Source organism: Anser cygnoides, chromosome Z, assembly GCF_040182565.1.
Source record: "Anser cygnoides isolate HZ-2024a breed goose chromosome Z, Taihu_goose_T2T_genome, whole genome shotgun sequence".
NCBI lineage: Eukaryota > Metazoa > Chordata > Aves > Anseriformes > Anatidae > Anser > Anser cygnoides.
In genome coordinates, this window is record NC_089912.1 from 70,788,073 (window position 1) to 70,805,936 (window position 17,864).

A 17,864-nucleotide genomic window follows, 5' to 3' on the forward strand; every position below is an offset into this window, starting at 1 on the left:
TTTGCTGGGGCATATGGAATAAAACACTTTGCTGACCTAAGATGTCAGTTTGACCAGATGTCATCATTTTTTTTGGTACTCTTTGACAGGGGAAGCTCAGTGACTCCCTCAGCAATTCCTCTTCCTGTCTACATCCAGTTTACCATTTAATTCTGAAGCTGTCCCTAAGGTAGAATTTACGTATATACCATGTATCAGTAGCTCTTTTATTTTATTTTTTCCAATTTCTCTTTCATCTACATACACCTATTTGCCAAGGTGAGCCCCTTGTTCCTGTTCTGCCAGATTTTTCCCTTGTTCTGAACATTGCTAATTGCAACTATTTGCTTGTTATGCCTGAACTGAAAATAGTGGGAACATTTAGATTGTTTTTCTGTGGTACCAACACAGCTGCCCTCTTTTACCACTTTGTCTTAATCTGTGGCAGTGCTCAATGCAGAAGCTGGCTCAAGAGGTAAGAAATTAAATGACCTTTCCTAACCCATTCAAGAGAAAGAGATAGATGCATAATACGATGAGGCACTGCTGGTTTAGTTGTCTTATCCATCCCATGACTTGTTTCTTCTCATTCACAGAAGAGCCTGGTATGTTACTAGTAACGGTATTTATATTTTCTTTTTTTTTTCTCTTATCCTGTTTATGCTTTCAGTTTTCAATATATTAGTCTTCCTTCTTTTACAGTATCTAAAATCTGATATAAAGAATGTTTGTCCTTGCACATACTGACTCCTTGAAGATTATTTAGTTAGTCAGTTATACTAGAATAATGCACTTTCTGTTGTTTCCACATTTGTTCAGGAAGAGTATCAGTGACCTTGTTCACCTAAGGTAATATCCATCCGCTACCATTGTCTCTGAGTAATAAAACTACGGTTAACTTTAATTTATTTTCCAACTGTTTCAATACATGGTTAAAGATGACACAACATCTCATTACAAGATGTAGTTCTCTTGCTCAACAAAAAGAGGCTGCTAATGGTCTCTGCACCACTGGAATTGTAATACAGTTCTAGACAGGCAGTGATGTATTTTCTAATTCTAAACACAGTAAAAAAGATGTTCTTGAATTGTTTTACTCAGAGGCCAAAAGAAAATCCCTTTTTCCTCTTTTGGTTTCTCCATATACCAAATATAAAAACAATGAAGTGGCCCGATCAAAGACAAAGTGCAAAAGATTTGTTGCTATGTACTCTAGGCTAGGTAAAAGAATGGAAAATTGTGAGTTGACTCTACTAAATACCTGAGACTTATAGAAGATGTTTCAGAGCTGACTACTTCACAAGTCAGCTGGAGAACTAACTCCTTATCTTATATTTTAGGCAGGTCATAATTGAAAGATATATAATTTATTACTAAAATACGTATTGTGTCCAGATTACTGAGTTCCAAATTATGCTTGATCTTTACTACTTGTAAATAGTAAAACACTAGTAACAATAACTCAGTGATTTAATGTTGAGTCTTTCAATAGAGGATAAAGCCCATCAGAAATATATATATATATTTATATTGCAAAAGTCTGAAATAAAAAGAGAGAAGGAAAAAAGGTTTGAAAACATGTTTGGAATAGTTATTGATATAGAACTATCTCTTTTTCTAACCTGATGTAGGTGTTCAAATCATGAAGGGTCTAGGGGGGAAGCTATTTTAGGAGCAGCTGAAGGCCCTTGGCTTGTTCAGCCCAGAGCAGAGCAGGCTGAGGGGAGGCCTCATGGCGGCCTGCAGCTCCCTCACGAGGGGAGCGGAGGGGCAGGCGCTGAGCTCTGCTCTCTGGGGACAGCGACAGAACCCGACGGAACGGCATGGGGCTGGGACAGGGGAGGGTCAGGCTGGGGGTTAGGGAAAGGTTCTGCACCCAGAGGGTGGTCGGGCACTGGGACAGGCTCCCCAGGGAAATAAGTGCTTATGGTCCCAAGCCTGTCGGAGTGTTTGGATGACGCTCTCAGACACTTGGTCTGATTTTTGGGTGGTCCTGTGTGCAGCCAGAGTGGGACTTAATAATCCTTGTGGGTCGTTCCAGCTCAGGATATTCTGTGATTTTATGACTCAGTATTGGTGAGCCAAAAAAAAAAAAAAAGCTGGGAATGAGTTTAAAACATTAAAACAGTGACTGTGCAGCATGTAAACTGTGAAAAGATAGAGTAAGAAAAAGTCTAATGGATCAGAACTGGCCTAAATGGTTCAATTGACTTAATTCCTAAACTGACCAGACAGTGTCTGTATCAAAGTTTACTCTTGGATTTAATACTGCTGTTGAAGCAGTTACAAAACCATGTAGTTTGTTAGGAAGTATGAAATGTACCAGTACAAATCAAAAGCATGAAATCAATTTTCTAATTTTTATGAAGACAAGTCAAAAAGTTATTATTATGAAAGGTGATACAATTTAATAAGACCAAAAGGTCAGACATGCTGTCCTGGCTCACACATCACAAGCACAATCACAGCCCAACTCACTCAATGCTCACTAAGGAAAACGCTTGTGCATAAAGTTTAAGCATACAGTGAAGCAAAGAAGAGCTGAAGTTCCCTATCTAACCCATGAAGATGTGGGTGTCTTTCTGAAGGGTTATGGAGCTATCCTGTCCATCTATTTTAAGCATCAAAAATGTAGGCAGATATGACACTCTCTAAGTGAATCTAAGAAATCTTCCTCCTTATATCCCACTTCTTTTAGGAGTGCTACTTCTTTAAAAGTAGGCACAAATTAAATGCTTAAGGAAAATGGAATGAATCCATTTCTTCCATATTCTTCCTCTCTGTGTTACAGTGACATGGACACACCTTTGCCCTGTCAAAACCCTGCTTTTTTTTTTCCTTTTTTTTTTTTTTTTTTTTAAAGGCAAGAAGACAACGACAGCTCCTGCTGGTCGCAGAAGTAATTTACCAGGAAGAGACCTATTACTTGTATTCCGTCTTCCTTCAGGGATCACCATTTGTTTTAAATGGAGTAGAGGAACTTTGAATTTCCTTGATTGCCATGTGTTCTGCAATGCTTGCTGAGGTTTTACAGTTGAGAAGCTCAGTCTACAACATAATAAAACCCTAAGTGAGGTAGGACTACATATACGGGGAACTGTTGTGAAATATATACTTAAATCATACAGTCTCTTTTCAAAATTTTATCCATGTCTCCAGGAACAAACAAACAAACAAAAAACAGGAAGTTATATATGATTACCATGAACTGTAACAAAATCTAATATGTGTTTTCAAAGCTTAAAAAAGAGTTGGGCTACATAAATTTGGAAAATTGGACTGGGTAAATTTAAATCTCTGTTTCTAATTGATATCAGCTGCTAGAGCAAACTAGATTTGATCACTCAGTTTCAGATATCCTATCTCTGGAGTCAAGTATTTCTGAACTTTCCTTAGGTTTACATTTTGCTCTATCATTTGTTTAAAAATCTGATTCTTTAGAATTAAAAACAACAAACAAACAAAAAAACTCCAAATGAAGTTTTTTTTCCTTCTGTAGAAATCTTTTTTTTTTTTTTTTTCCCCACCAAGACTGTATACCATTCCTGCAGAAACTTTAAGATTCTTTAAAAGTATGTTCAAAATTAGGTGAAGGGTAAAATTATGAATTTCCCACTTGGAAGAAAGTGGCTTAAATTCTATCCAATTATTTGCCATGGCAACCAGCTAAACACAAAAAGGCTGGAATGGATGTAGAGTACTGCCTCTATAATCATCACTGTATGTCCTTCAAATCATGGATATGCAGCACCACTATCCCAATCTACTTCAGGGCCATAAGCCTACACAGTAATTATATGCTTTGGAACACTCCACTTAAGTGCATCAATAATATAGTGAGTGAACACGTTCTTTAATTCTGCACCTGTAAATGGAGAAAAAAAATAAAGAAATATTTCTATCAGAAGATGGGGAAAAAGGAAATTAGATGATTACATTATTTTTTAACCTACTTTCTGATATATCAAGTCCAGCAAATTGCTAATTTTAAATGATCTATAAATAATCAACAAGTAAAAATGTTGGCGGAGTATCTTTCAGAACTATGATACGTGCTTACAAAGAAAGTAAAAATGAGGGGTTCCAGATTAAGGGCTTCATCCCATCGGTTCTTTATTTTGCATAGGGCTTGCTTTGTTTCCATGACTTTGCAGGGGAGTAATTTCGAGTCACAGATGTATTTGGAATATGCAGAACAGTATATAATATAATGACATATGTAGGGTCCACCTTGACCTCCATACATGCAAGTCTATTGTGTTGAGGGTTATAGGGGAGGAACTGCCGTCCGAGTTTCAAATGTTTGAGGAGGTATGAGTTCCACCCTGGCTCTGTTATGGAGCTGTTATATTTCACCTGTGTGTGTGCCTGCTTGCCCTCCTGCTCTTCCTCTGCTCCATGTTTGGCTTCTGAACTCACCAGAGATGGTGCTGTCTCATGTTTCCAGTTTGTTCAGTGCTTTGCACAATGGACCTCCTTATGCCTGGATGTAGGTACTGGTACAAAACATGGTCAAGGTAAACTCGGGTTGACTTTGAAGTTTGTTGTTTCTGTTTCAGGTCTAAGAAAATCTTGTGTGTTCTTGTTGATTTTTCACAACCATATTAGTTAGCTCATAAAAAAGATAAAATTTCTCCCCATGAATCTTGCATTCTTAGACTACCAACAGCTATTGTGATAATAATTATTGTTAATAATAATCCCTGAGACCATTAATGCTACAACTAGTCCTACTAACAGTAAGATGAATACAAAAATGGATATGACACAATTTTAAGGATTTGACTCTTGTTAAATATGTGTGGTTGGAGTGAGTGTCAAGTGTTAGTTTTGGAGCTACATACTTTGTATGAGCAAATGCATGTTCATAATTGTAGTTTTTTTCTTAGATATGGAAAGAAAGAAGCCAACCCTATGGACAGCAGAACTGACAGGATTGAACAGCTCTCCAGCACACCAAGGCATTTTAAGGGAATTAAAATAATAATAAAAATAATAAAAATTGAAAAATCTCTCAGCTGTATAGGACATATTAATCCTACCCCAATGTCTCAACTAACACACCAGCTTCTAAAAATGCTTTTTACTCTGGTGAGTTACCATAACTAGAATGCAAAAAAAAAAAATAAATAGAATGAACTGCGAAAAGTTTTATCTATGCGTCTCTCCTATGTCTATGGCAAGGCATTAGAAAATGTCACAGCCTATGTATGCCTCCTGAATATAAGCAAGAGTATACCATAAGAAATCCATTAACGCTGGTGCTTATGTCTAAATCTCCCCTAAAGTAACAGTCTTTATTTGTATACTGTTCTACCAAAATGAGACATCTGAAAATTAAATAAAATTGTTTAATATTTGCTCAGGCTGTTTTCACATTTAACAATATTATAGAAGTAAAAAACAAAACAAAACAAAAAACTTTAAAGCTTTAAAGACAAATAATTTATGTAGTTTAGTCTGAAAAAAAAATTAAAAAGTGGATCTTACTTGATTACTACTCACAAATTTTTTATAATAAAAAATTGTGAAGGAACAGTGTTCCAATTAGATATACATTTTACCTAGTAGAAACTTTGCTTTCAGTGCTTCAACACAATGCATTTTGTGTGTGAGGAAAACCGTCATTTTTATGAGGCAATTTGAACTGCCTGTAAAACTGTTGGGGGCAAAAACGGTTAGATTTTTAACAACTCTGAGTCAAGAAGAATATTTGTTTCTTTCACTGACAGTTGTCATTGTTCCATGTAAAAATGGAACCTGATTTACTCAAGTAAATACAAAATCAACCATCAAACGCATATAATTTTACTCTACCTGTATTAAAACTGACCTCCGTGATTTTTTTTCTGTCCAAGTACACACGAATCAGTCGGTGTAGAATCCCTGCAAGCATAACTATAGTGATCATATAGAAATGATATCTCATATACATTCTCAATTTTATTCTGAAGAATCTTAAGATATTTTACAAGCCACACTTTAAAAAAAAATAAAAATCATTGAAAAACAGGAAAGAAAGTTACACTTTCTTAAGTGAGACATCAAAGATGATGCTGTGCTTCATGTGTTCTCCAAAATCATAGTCACAAAGTAACCTCCATGTCTTACAGGAAGAGGTCATGCAGAGGAAGAGGACTTTACTTCTTCCAGTTTATTCAAGTGCCATATGACCCCTGTTTATAAGCCTTATAATTTCCTTGTGAGATGACTTGGTGTTCTTTCTCTCCTTTTCATATACTCGCTTATTTACTATATCCCCACACCCTTGCTTTAGCCCTGGGCGGGTGACTCCTCCAAAGAAATCATCTGGGCATGCTGTCCACCTCCCACCAGCAACTACAGCCATCGCATTGTCAGCACCAGGTTTTCTATAGAGCCATGCACCTAAGCAGCAAGTGTCTCCTGGACCAGGCAGTAGGTGATATTGGGAGAGACACCCAGCTCTTGGGGCTACAGTGATTCCAGGCAGGAGTTCATCCAGCTCGCAACTCAGACCCAGCCATGGAGCAGGGATGACAACAATTGTGTCATGCTGGTCAGGCAGGCTGTGAATGAGAGATCACATCAGTAGATTTTAATTTGTTGCCTGATAGCAAATGCACTTGAAAATCCAAATTACTGGTTTTGCTACAAATATGCTCAATGTGTTTTTATGTTTTATTCTCTGTTGTTATATGCAGAGTTCTACAGCAAGATCCTCATAAGTACTGTCTTCCTGTTAATTATCACTACCATAAAGAACACAGTAGACATAAAGTACTGCAAAAGTTTAAGGACAACCATACTTAGTTAAATTTCTTCAGTAATAATGTTGAGGTGTATGAAGCATATAGGCATACCTAAAACTTGCTCGTATGAGAAGAACCTACTTTACTTCACTTTTGTTGTTGTTGCTATGGTAAAATAATGAATGTTTATGAATGATTGCTTTTGGTGAATGTTTATTACTTAGTTACAGTGGAAAATATAGGGGAAGAAGTAGAAAGAATTACCAAAAAAGATTTGAAGAGAGTTGTTGCCCTATGACTTGCATATTTTTTTCTATGACCAAGATAACTCTCTGTATCATCAAGCAGGCTCTGCATCTGTAATTGACATTAATAAGTGACATTAGTCAAACTATGTTGCTTTTATGAATTTATACACAGACACATGAAACAAAATTTCTACCAAGCACTTAGAAATGTGGGCCACTTTACGTTAATGTAACATCCATGCAGACATGCCAACCTTGGATATTTATATATATAAAAAAATGATGTTAAAAATGAAGTGTAACTGTCAATTATTAAAATGCCATAGCAGGATAATCTCAAACTTCCTTCCCCTTTTCCATTACCAAAACCTAAATCTCAGAAATTTACAGTAAGAAGTATTAATAGTGACATTTCTTTCAGTGAGGAGAAACATTTCTTATTTCTTATTATCAAAACCTGTAGCTTTAGCTCATTTTGAAAGAAAAATGAAAGTAACAGAGAAGAGCAAAAGTGGAATAAATAAAGGATCCTGCAATGAGGTTTGACAATACCAAGCGTTCACCTTGCGTGGATTTGCAGAGATCAGCTGTAAGCCACCACAACTGCAAAGTTTGCTGTAGGAGTACTGGTAGGCTCAGGGCTATGGCAATACAGATGATGCTCCTGTAATAACAAATTAAAGGTACACACAGTAGGGAAGTAGAGGTAATATTTGAGATCCACGGTCCAAATGATTCTAAATTTCAAGCTCTTTGCACTCTAGGGCAGTAATTGTTAATATTAAAGTAAAGTAACTATTAATACTTGCCAGATCACTTAATTTGTATACCTCTGTAATCTTAATTACAATCTCAGGAAGAATATCACCTTTTGTACAGGCAGAATGTTCTTTGAAGAATAAAAGAAATCAGATCTATAGGAATTATCTCTTGGTGTCATCTAGTGGTTACATTCCCATACTGCAAAAAGAAAATTTTTTGTGGACTTATTTATTTAAATATATATATACACACACACAGGCACACACACACACATATAAAGTATGTTTGTTTCTGACTGAGTGGAGTAAAGGGAGCTGCCATTTTTAGCAGACAAGGCAAGGTTAGCCTTTCTCTGCTCTTCATCCTGGCCTTTTTGCTGTGTCTTCTTATGAGGTCAAGACACATTGATAGAGAGCTCAGTTAACACACACTGGTGTGAAGGTGCTGTCTGCTGCCCCATTTAGGCTGCATGACTGAGCGACTGGGTGTTGTGAAAGGACATCCTCTGCCAACAGACAAGGTATTTCCTTATGGCTGACTGAGTCATGCTCAGGGGATGCTGACAGATTGAAATGACATGCTATCAATCTGATTGACCATGGCACTGGAGAAAGACTCAGAACAAAAAACAAGCATACCCTGACCCTCTTGCCAGCTCTCTCCTCTTCTCCGTGTACTGTCCTGAGAAGGTGACAATCTTGGCTAACACCAGAACAGGTGGCACTGCAAGACACGCTTGGATATACAGGTACTGAAGTGTCATTTGAAAAAAAATAAAAAATAAAAAGACAATAATTTTTAATATAACTGTATTATTATATATGTATATATATTATATGCAATTGGAAAAGGCAATAAACCTCTGCTTAGAATGGTAATGGATTAAAACCCACAAATTTTGTCAGAGACACCAGTCAGGCATACACACGATGTCCAGACTTAGAAGTCCTTTATCAGGAAAAATAACCATTGTAAGACCCCACTTGGAGTACTGCATCCAGGTCTGGGACCCCCAGCAGAGGGACATAGACTTGTTAAAGCAGATCCAGAGAAGAGCCTTGAGGATGATCAGGGGGCTGAAGCACCTCTCCTATGAAGACAGGCTGAGAGAGATGGGGTTGTTCAGCCTGAAGAAAAGAAGTCTTCGGGGAGACCTTACTGCAGCCTTTCAGTACTTAAAGGGGGATTGTAAAAAAATGGAGATCAACTTTTTTCTCAGTCAGATAGGACTGAGTAAATAATAGGACAAGAGGGAATGGTTTAAAAATAAAAGGGAGGAGATTTATATTAGAGGTTAGGAGGAAATTCTTCAGTCAGAGGGTGGTTAGACACTGGAGCAGGTTGCCCAGAGAAACTGTGGATGCTCCATCCCTGGAGGTGTTCAAGACCAGGCTGGATGAGGCTCTGGGCAACCTGATCTAGTGGGAGGCATCCCTGCCCATGGCAGTGAGGGCTGGAACTGGATGATCTTTAAGGTCCCTTCCAACCTAAGTCATTCTATATTTCTATGATTATGCCAGTGAATTTTCTATATGTGTTAAAACAAGTTGTGTTGCCACATGAAAGGGAGATGTATAGCCCTAAAAAGCTGTGATTCCAAAGAGAAAAGGCTGAAGGAGGTTTCATCACTGAGTCAGTAAACTCTGTATTTCCTTTCTAAGCCAAGATTTCCAAAGTTCATACTGATATCATAATAAATGTTCAGATATTCAGAAAAGTTTTGTCTGCAGTGTTATCCACTGATTTTGGTAGGGCTTACTGAGTGTTCAGCCTCTACAACAGTATTTTTAATAGTGATGATATCTACTTTTTATTGCTTCCTAACAACTTCATTAGTGCTTTACTCAGCTGTTTATGAATCTATATATGGGCTCTGTCACCCATACTTCGAAGTATTGATCCAAGTTGAGTATAATATTCAACAACACAAGAGTGCCTAAAAGTGCTCCAAAAAACCATCAACAAAATAAACAAATTTTGAAAGTAATTTTCAAAAGTGAGTCTGACGATGAAAATCAGAAATATGAAAATAAAAGTTTGTTCTCAATTATGTAAAATGTATTTCCAGTATCAACAGAATCCATTCTTTGAGAAGTTACACACAAAATCATATTCCTGGTCTCTGACTCTTAGCAAAGGTAAAAGGAGCAAGTACCAAAGGATTTCCAGCACTGGAGATTTTTGTTGTGAGGAACATGAAAAATTCAGCACCAGTAAGGACTTGATTCTGTCTACCTCTGAAAGAGCCCATAGCCAGGACTAGGAATGAATGAAAAAGAGAGAAATAGCCAGCAATGTTTAGCTCCAGCAGACAAATAGACTAGGGCACCACTAACGACTAGCACAAGCCAAAGCAGTGTAGAAAAACATCCAAGTGATGGAGATCCATTTAGTCTCCTCCAAAGGCCGCTCCAGGTCTGTTCATTGAATTTTGGAGAGTATTAGACTACATGGACCTGCATTCTGAATTGGTATAGCCATACTTGTGTTTTTATCTTTAAAATTAGCATTTCACAGGCTCATAAGAAGCCCTGTTACAGACTGGAGCTCAGTTGCATTGCACATGACACATACATCCAGCCTTCAGAGACTTTTCAAAAATTCAGCCCCAAATGCTTTTACATTTTAAACCTGATTAGAAATAACTCATTCAGATGGATGTTATGCAAGGGCACTAAAATATTTACTGCTTTGTATAAAAATAACTGCTCCAAATACAGAATTTTGATGGTAGGTAGAGAAGGAATCTATCCAAATAAGCCACTAAAGAAACTATTAAAAGAATAAGACAAACTATACAATTATGTATGCTCTATCAGGCTGAGTGAAATGCATCAGTAAGAATATTTTTAATCTTGTTAAGATTCCTTATAAATCATCACTAAGATCTTGACTACAACAAGGCATTTACACAAGGGCTTGTTTTTATGCTTGAGTAAACCATGAGAGCCAATGTGTTTTTAGATGTGCTTAAAGAGAAGCGTATGCTTTTTTTTTTTTTTTTCCTTCCCCTTTTCTGGATTGTAACACCACTAGGTAAATCTGTTCTTGAACAATATAAAAAGATAGCTCTCAAATATTATCAGAATGGGCTCAGTTATGAGTCTTATTTCTCACATTTTATTACCATATATTTATGATATCACTGGAGTTATATTTGCTATTTACATCAAATTAAAATGGCTAAAGAAGTTTCCTAAACATGTGGCGAGGCTATGACCAGCATGCAGGGAGCACTGAACATGGGGACACTGATCTAGACTCTCATTATGCTTTTTGTACAACTCAGATGTATTTTAACTTCTATATCATAGAATGGCTTTGGCTAGAAGGGACCTTAAAGACCATCTAGTTACAACCCCCTGCCATGGGTAGGGACACCTTCCTCTAGATCAGGTTGCTCAGGGCCTTATCCAGCCTGGTCTTGAACACCTCCAGGGATCAGGCTTCCACAACTGCTCTGGGCAACCTGTTCCAGCACCTCACCACCCTCTGACTGAAGAGTTTCCTCCTAACATCTAATCTAAATCTCCCCTCTTTTAGTTTAAAACATTTCTTCCTTGTCCTATCATTATCTACCTGAGTATATGTATTGTAACTCTATATAGTACAATTAAGCTTACTTTAGATTTAAAAATATTTAATAGAACATTTATAATAGATGTAAATAGATTTACAATAGAACACATATCTCTAACCCTACTGTTCTAAGCTGCAGAGTAAGTCTGTTGTTATTACTATATTTGTTAATATTTATTTTTGTTATGTAACTTCACTATTACATCCTGGCATCTTAGTGGAATTTGACTGTGAAAGCAATCCTTAAGATACAACTGTGAAGTCCAATTTGCAGTGTTAATTTTGTAAAAGACGTCCAAAGAAATAAGGCAACATCAGCAGGATTAAGATCTTGATTTGGCTTACCTTTTTTGACTACACTTTCACCATCACAGCACAATCAATGACTAACAGTTTCATTTAGTTTAAATGAAGTTAGAGTTGTTTATTCAGAATGGATAGTCTAAAAGTAAGAGAAACAATCCAGTTTACATGTGTCTAGACCTGAGTCAGAACGATACCAACACTCAGGGAAGTCTGAGTTAACAGGAATTGAGAAGAGAACACAGGATGTTAAAAAGGGAAAGTGGGAAAAAAGGAAGTCATTTAAAAAGAAAAAAAAATCTTCAAGAAAAATTCTTTTACACTGAGGACATTTTTCATCAAAAATGACAGTTGCACAGTCACATTAAATACATACACAAATAGGTTATTACTATTCATTGCCAGTAAAGTTTTCTCTGTAAGAAAAAAAAATATTATACAAGAACAGAAGACGCAATCTGCTATGAATATTTTACCTTTCTTTAATTCAAGCCTGCTTTCATAACTAAAACGTACAAAACTTAAAGTCAATAATTTTGCTGTTTAGAGATTTACAAAAGTAATTAAACTTTTGTAAACAAAAGTTTGTGAACAACAGTTTGTGAACTGTAAACAGTTCCAAGATATAGCAGAATATTTTCTGATTTGCACATACAAATATTTTTTTTTTCTGTGTGCCCGCAAACTGATTTTATCTCCTAGATTGCCATGAGAAGACATAATTTGGTCACCAACTTACATTCATATGATGCAAAATGCTATGTTTTATGTTGACAGACTTGAAGTTACGGTCTGAACCAAATTTCTGTAAAGAAACGTTACTCAGAAAAATCTGAGAATATAACTGCATTTTCTTTAAGAAACAATGCATTTCTCCTAAGTGAAGCTTGGAGCTTAGTACATATTTTAGAAAGTGAGCCAAAAATGCTTTGTTTTTATTAATATCAAGACTTGCAAAGTGGATAAAATGCAACAACTACCTCTGCCATTATTTTTATTTGATCATGCTGAATTCCTCCTAAGACCCAGCAATGCCAACAACAAGTACAGTAAAATTTCTTGTACTGTCTGAGTTGAAGAATTCTATTTTTTTTCACGCACTTTCATTGCTGCTCCACTATTTTCTTCTGCTTTTTAATGTACCAGTTCCAGCAGGGCTGTTTTACTGCACTTCCCAAATAGAAAATTAGGTTAGAGGAACTCTACTTCTTCCCCAAGGTAAATTACATTAAGTGCTGACCTGGAGACAATTTGATATAATAAGAATACTTTTGTAACTTTTTCCCCATGTAGCCATAACCTGATTTTTCTCTAAACACAGAGAAATCAAGGTTATAACTCAGAAACTGAAGTAGTAACCCTTTTAACAGATTTTTTTTTTTCCAAATGCAATATTACTATGTAGAGCTAGCAAAAAGCTGTATATTGCTTACATTGTCTCTTGAAGTTTGGCACCTCCTTCTGTGAATAATCTCATTGGGAAAAATAAAAAGGAGAAATATTTTTATTTCCTACTTTAGAAATGAAACTAAATACTATAGGAAATCTCATCATAAATATGGTGGGGAAAAAGGACTTTAAGGTTTGAATCAGAGCAACTAAGACAGGTGCTGGGTTAGGAGCTATATATGATGCTTTGAAGAGATCAACTACTTCCCTGCCATTATACTAGAAACAGAGTGCTGAAAGTCTTAAAATGTTTAATATGCTCAAAAAAACCTTTATGGAATAAGTGGTGCAAAGTTATGAAGACCAAAATTCAGGACATGATTTATCTGTGGTTATACAAGAAATTCTTCAGAAGTAGTATTGCTTGTTTCCCTTTATTTTTTAATTCAAGTTTTGTAATTCATAACTAATGCCAGAATAAATTTTAGGTTAAAAAAATAAAGGATTAACCTATTTGATATCTTCTCACTGGCTAACAATATTGGCTGTATTATCATTATTGCATGATCACTTATTAGCTTTGTGTTTGTGAAGAAAAGAATTTAAAAATTCTATCTTTATAAATGATTTAGTATGGCTCTTGTTTTCCATGCTGAAGACAATCCTTTCCGGTCTATGAACACAGCACTTAATAGGTGTTTTCTGTTGTTTTGTTTTGTTTTTATTTATTATTTTTATTTATTTTTTCCTCTTGTTCTTATGTCTCTGTTTTTGTAATTCTTGCTTTTGGCATGCTTCCTAATGTATATGTACTTGAAGAAAGAGACACACTTTTTATTATGACATGAAGGCTTTTTCAACAAATCAGCTGATTCCATTCAGATTGCACTTGAGACGGACTCAAAACTGCAAGAGATGGGCCTGCAACTGCTTCTCCAACTATATTCAGACCTGAATGTCTCTACTTGTTTTGCAGGTCCTTATCTTCCAACATTTAAAAAGTCTTTTCTGAAGACGGTATAAAGATCATTAATTGAAAACACTTTTTTTTTTTTTTAAGGTTTTGCAGTAAATAAATAAAAGTTAGATGCTAATAGTTTTCCAGAAAAGTTGATTATAATCACTACCAGTAGTTCCAAGTTCAGCTGTAAATAAATCTATTAGTCATTTTTTTCCGAATCTCTCTCTCTCTCTCTCTTTTTTTTTTTTCCTTCTTCAGCTGCCTTATTATATAACATTTCTGAAGGCATGTAAAATGGAAAATTGTGGATATGATTTAATATTCAATTTGAAAGAAAGAGATTAAGAGTGCATCCTTAGCATCTCCACCTGTTTTGTCCCCAGCTCTTGTTTGTTTTAGTAATGTCTGCCTAATCAGTCTTGGAGAAAAAGGCTTGTTATACAAAAATCAATTAACCCCCAAAATACAGGTGTCTCCTTGGATGTATACGCAATGAAGCATTCTCTGCAGGTGAGCATTGTACTCTTCGTTAATTAATTTAATCTGATGATGCTTTTGCCTCTTCAGAGAATTATCTTAAAAAATTCTGGGACAATTTTCTTAGTGGAATAATTTCAGATTACACCAGTTTCAACTCATTGTTTCATTGACTGTGCTGCATTTGTATCTAGGAAAATTAAACAATGAAATATTAGTAAATACTGGATTTACATAATTTATTACATATACAGTATATTAATATATTAATATATTTATTATAATATAGATATATTTACTATATATACAGTAAATTTGGGCATATGGAGGTCACAAAACTGAGTTGTACTCTTCTCATACTAAGGATAAATCAAATGAAGTAAAAAATCTGGCCCATTAATCTGATAAACTAAAATAAATGTATATCATATCAGAGTATATTTCTGACCTTTCACTAAACAGCATTAATCCTCATTTATCATGAGCAATATATAACATCTTTTGAAAAAGAGCGTATCTATCTATTTATGTATCTCATACATACATTATATATATATACAGATAAAGAGAGATGAAGAGGTAGATGTATGAATATTATTATATTATTTTAAAACTGAGAAAATATGTGAGAGAAGAATGTATAGCCAGTCTTTGCAGTAAACAGAAGTGAGAAATCCAATAATACATTTTGGATTTCTTTCCTCTTTACACAATATAGAGTAATACTCTATTGAGAGTTTATACTGTAATTTAATACTCTATAGAGAGTTTACGTAATATAGAGTTTCTTCCTGTCCTAACTAATTCTGATTTTTTTTCACAAAATAAACAAACAAACAAAACTCATTTGGAAATTCCTAAAAATGTTCTTAATCTGCACTTACAAAGTCAGAAAGAATCAAACCCACAAAATCAAGGCCAGAATATAGTTAATTTAAGAATTCCTAATGTAAAGAGTTTTAAAATTATTCCACAGACCATGTATTCATTGAATTTTTTTAAGGTCATTTTACATTGAATTTCTTAACTTTTTCAAAAGATAAGGATTGTCATCCACATTGACTTATTCATGCAAGATATGACAAGAAACTCTTTTGAGCCTAGAGAAGACAGAAACTATTGATCCTTTAGCTATAGTATCTGATGAAAACAAAAATGTTGATGAGCATATTTAGCATATACACTTACTGGTTATATTATAATGGAGAAAATAGAAAATTCTTCAGCAGAGCCATGGCTAAAGATCTCTAGTATGTCCTTTTCCTGACAAATATTATTAGTGATAAGTTAAAAGTTTGCCTGCTGTCACTGGTACACTAGCTGACCTCTTAATTTCTTGAGTTCAAGTCCAATTAACCTTTGGGAAGAAGCACAACTGCTCTAACCAGACAAGTCAATAGAATCCAATAGTAATCATTTCATTTTCTGGTTTGTCAAAGGGCAGTGGTCCCACCTCAACCATTTCACACAAAGGTGGTAATTTATCAATGTTTGGAATGATCTGTACTGGCCCATACCCAGCCCTCTCTCAAGTGTACTAATCAATTAAACAGGCAATATCTCAGTCATGCCACCCCGTGTGGTTCCACTGAAGAAGGCGCCAGTTGAAAGATTATTCTCCTCTTGAGATATTTGCTGATTTAGTTTCTGGAATGAAAATATTGATATACACTACAAACTTTTTTGTCAAAATAGGCTTGGATTAGATCTATGAAAGTATGAAGGGAAAAACTGTCCGGTGTGAAAAAATACTTCTCAGCATTGTCTCTCTTCCACCATCTTGTCTTGCATGTGTAACTGCTGTTGAGTTTATTGAGATGTAACTATAGGATTGTGGAGAGGCAGAAAAGCATCTCAGGAGACCAGGAGGAAAACAAGATTAACTAAAGGTGACATCAGGATTAAGAAATAGAAAGGGGCAAAGAAAGGCCTGGCAAAAAAACTATTATTTCAGTGGTACTTCCTGTCTTTCAACTCTGACCTAGAGAGCAGCCCCAACCCATGAATGAAAACATCATCACCAGGGAAAGGCTCAGTATGTAGTATGTAGTGTGTAGTGGAAAGAGGTAGTGACACTTATACATGTGGCAAAGCTGTGCTGATACTTCACTAGCTATCTAGGTATGGGTACCAAAGTCAACAGCCATCTAATTATGGGTGTGAGGGTATTCTGCGGAAACGGGTGAAGACAGCCTGTAGTGTACAGTAGGGGCCGATCAATAAAAGGAAAGAGATGAGAGAATCTGCTAATAAGGTCAGGTTCCTGCTCCCCAGTACATCTCTAAGGTGACAATCAGGTTTTGCTGCTGTCATGTGAAATAAACATGAAATGTGAATTGTCCTGAGATATAAGAAAGCTGAAATTAAATTCTTCTTTCCAGAACAAGCAACAATGAGAAGAACTCTGGATGAAGATAAGGAGGAACAAGTTAGGTTCTGAAATATGGGGCCTTGGACTTAATGTCACAGATAAGAAAAGTCCCACACGGATTCAGCACTGAACAAGATTAAGACTTAGCTGTGGGAATACCTCATTGTGGAAGAAGCATCCAAATGATGGGAACGAGAAATGTGCTGAATTTGTTGTTTGCTTTTTCCATGTTTATTGTAGTGACACATCAGTCCACCTTCTTAGACCAGAGCCCAGCAAAGAAATAAAAAAATCTGGAGCTTATAGGGACGGAGTTTTTACAGTAAGTGAACTACAAATGAACTTCCTAACCAAGTGATTACTTTAATAAGAAATTTTATTTCTAATTACTTACTTTCTGCATGTCTAATTTAAAGAGGATGTTTTTAATTCTTCGCGTATCCAAGTAATTTTTCATTGACTCATGACTACATTAATATATAGCAATATTTGACAGACAGACTCTAAATTCTTCATTCACTAAAAGCAAGAGCAATATTTCTATTGCCAAAGCTGCTTGAAATCGTAAGAAATCTATAAAATACAACTGGAGCCATTTTTAATTTACCTCTTTTCTTGACTGTTCTTGTACAGAATATACAGAGAAGATAGTAAAAGAACAAAAAATCCCTTTAAATTAGTTTTGCAGTTTCCTACTGTCCTATATTAAAGGCAGCCTAATAGAATTTATAGTAGTAGAACCCTTTTAGGCAGCACTCTTTGTATTTTTTATTAAGTCCATACTTGCAGAATCTACTTAATGTCAATTTTGTACAATGGTTACACTGCACAGAGTATTTTATTTTAAACCTGCAGGACACAATGATAAATTGATAATTGACCCCAAGGCCATAGAAAATAAAGAAGCCCTGTTTTTCATTAGTACAGTATTACACAGTTGTTAGGGGAAGGGAGAGCAATGCTAATTGAGTACTGAGGAGTTGCACAATTAAGAAATCATCCACGGTTTTAATTTCACATGTTTAAGGCTGCAAAATTCCTAACTGTGAACAGTAAAATAAAAT

The 17,864-nt window shown here is 35.5% G+C and overlaps 1 long non-coding RNA gene across 1 annotated transcript; it reads left to right on the forward strand.

The window, feature by feature from the left end:
• Positions 1–422: 422 nt before the first annotated feature.
• Positions 423–5,334, forward strand: LOC106035603 (uncharacterized). The gene is made up of 3 exons (XR_001206876.3): positions 423–584; positions 2,843–3,054; positions 4,869–5,334. It is a non-coding gene; the product is annotated as an uncharacterized lncRNA (long non-coding RNA).
• Positions 5,335–17,864: the final 12,530 nt, after the last annotated feature.